We start from the raw sequence: 2,473 nt of genomic DNA on the forward strand, positions 1-2,473 counted from the left end.
GCCCACCTGGTGGGGACTCAGGTCCTGGGGGGCGGGGGCCGCACCGGGAGGAGGATCGGGCGGGTCCCAGCCCCTCCCTGCCCCTCAGGCTCCCACTCCTTCAGGTATTTCTTCACCTCCGTGTCGCGGCCCGGCCTCTGGGAGCCCCGCTTCATCTCCGCGGGCTACGTGGACCACACACAGTTTGTGCGGTTCGACAGTGAGGCAGCGAGGCCGAGGATGGAGCCCCGGGCGCCGTGGGTGGAGCAGGAGAGGCCGGAGTATTGGGACCCGCAGACGCTGGGCACCAAGGCCCACGCACAGACTCACCCAGGGAACCTGCGGACCCTGCTCCGCTACTACAACCAGAGCAAGGCCGGTGAGTGACCCCGGCCTGGGGCGCAGGTAACCACCCCTCCCCAGAGCAAGTGGGATCAGATCTCCCAGAGCAAGTGGGAGGTGGACAAATACTCAGAGCACGTCAGGGCCTACCTGAAGGGCAGGTGTGTGGAGAAGCTCCTCAGATGCCTGGAGAACTGGAAGGAGACGCTGCAGCGCGCGGGTACCAGGGGCCACGGGGAGCCTGCCCCATCTCCTATCCATCGACCGGGCGGGCCTCTCAGGTGAAGCGGAGGAAAATGGGATCAACGCTAGAATATTGCCCTCTCTTGAATCTAGAAAGGGGTGAATCCTCCTGGGTTTCCTCTGAGGGTCCGCCCGGCTCTCTGGCACAATTAAGGGATGAAGTCTCTGAGGAAATGGAGGGAAACACAGTCCCTGGAATACTGATCTGCGGTCCCCTTTGACCCCTGCAGCAGCCTTGGGCACCGTGACTTTTCTCTCAGGCCTTGTTCTCTGCCTCACACTCAGTGTGTTTGGGACTCTGATTCCAGCTCTTCTGAGTCACTTTGCCTCCACTTAGATCAGGACCAGAAGTCCCTGTCCCCCGCTCAGAGACTCGAACTTTCCAAGGAATAGATTATCCCAGGTGCCTGTGTCCAGGCTGGTGTCTGGGTTCTGTGCTCCCTTCCCCACCCCAGGTGTCCTGTTCATTCTCAGATAGGTCACAGGGGCGCTGCTGGAATGTCCCATGAGAGATGCAAAGTGCCTGAATTTTCTGACTCCTCCTGTCAGACCCCCCAAGACACACGTGACCCACCACCCCATCTGACCATGAGGCCATCCTGAGATGCTGGGCCATGGGCTTCTACTCTGCGGAGATCATACTGACCTCGCAGCGGGATGGGGAGGACCAGACCCAGGACACAGTTTGTGGAGACCAGGCCTGCAGGGGACGGAACCTTCCAGAAGCGGGTGGCTGTGGTGGTGTCCTCTGGAGAGGAGCAGAGATACACATGCCATGTGCAGCACGAGGGGCTGCTGAAGCCCCTCACCCTGAGATGGGGTAAGGAGGGGGATGAGGGGTCACATCTCTTCTCAGGGAAAGCAGGAGCCCTTCTGGAGCCCTTCAACAAGGTCAGGGCTGAGACCTGGGGGTCAGGGCCCCTCACCTTCCCCTCCTTTCCCAGAGCCATCTCCCCAGCCCACCATACCCATCGTGGGCATCGCTGCCAGCCTGGCTGTCCTAGGAGCTGTGGTCACTGCTGTGATCTGGCAGAAAAAGAGCTCAGGTAGGGAAGGGGTGAGGAGTGGGATCTGAGATTTCTTGTCCCACTGGGGGATTCAAGCCCCAGGTAGGAGTGTGCCCTGCCTGGTTACTGGGAAGCACCATCTACACTCATGGGCCTACCCAGCCTGGCGCCTGTGTGCCAGCACCTACTCTTTATGAAGCACCTGTGACAATGAAAGACAGAGTCATCACCTTGATGACTGTGATGATGGGGACCTGATTCAGCAGTCACAGGTCACAAGGGAAGGTCCCTGCTGAGGACAGACCTCAGGAGGGCAGTTGGTTCAGTCTCCACTGCCCTGGGTCTGCAGTTACAGTTCTGGAAACTTCTCTGGGATTCAAGACTAGGGGGTTCCTCTAGGACCTCATGGCCCTGCCTCCTCCCTGGCCCCTCACAGGGTGATTTCTTCCCAGAGGTAGAGAAGGAGGTGCTCGGGCTGTGTGTAAGTGCGGGAGATGGGTGTGGAGGAGCCCACCTATGCCATAATTCCTCCTCCCCACATCTCCTGCAGGCTCTGACCAGGTCCTGTTTTTGTTCTACCCTAGGCAGCAACAGTGCCCAGGGCTGTAATGTGTCTCTCGTAGCTTGTAAAGGTGATGTCCTGGAGGGCCTTATGTGGAAGGGGGATGGGGTAGAGGGGACAAGACTGGATTATGGTGATTCTTTGGGGCACTTTGAGTGTGTAGTGGGGAGTTCAGAGCGTTACCCTTTATGGCCACTGACCTGAATTTGTTCATGACTATTGTTTTCTGTAGCCTGAGACAGCTGTCTTGTGAGGGACTGAGATGCAGGATTTCTTCACGCCTCTCCTTTATGACTTCAAGAGCCTCTGGCGTCTCTTTCTGCAAAGGCATCTGAATGAG

At 58.5% G+C, this 2,473-nt stretch overlaps 1 pseudogene; it reads left to right on the forward strand.

Moving 5' to 3' along the window:
- Positions 1 to 219: 219 nt before the first annotated feature.
- Positions 220 to 2,180, forward strand: LOC105739027 (annotated as a pseudogene).
- Positions 2,181 to 2,473: the final 293 nt, after the last annotated feature.

The sequence above is a fragment of the Nomascus leucogenys genome, unplaced genomic scaffold, assembly GCF_006542625.1.
Source record: "Nomascus leucogenys isolate Asia unplaced genomic scaffold, Asia_NLE_v1 000602F_174668_qpd_obj, whole genome shotgun sequence".
In the NCBI taxonomy this organism is placed as follows: Eukaryota; Metazoa; Chordata; class Mammalia; order Primates; family Hylobatidae; genus Nomascus; species Nomascus leucogenys.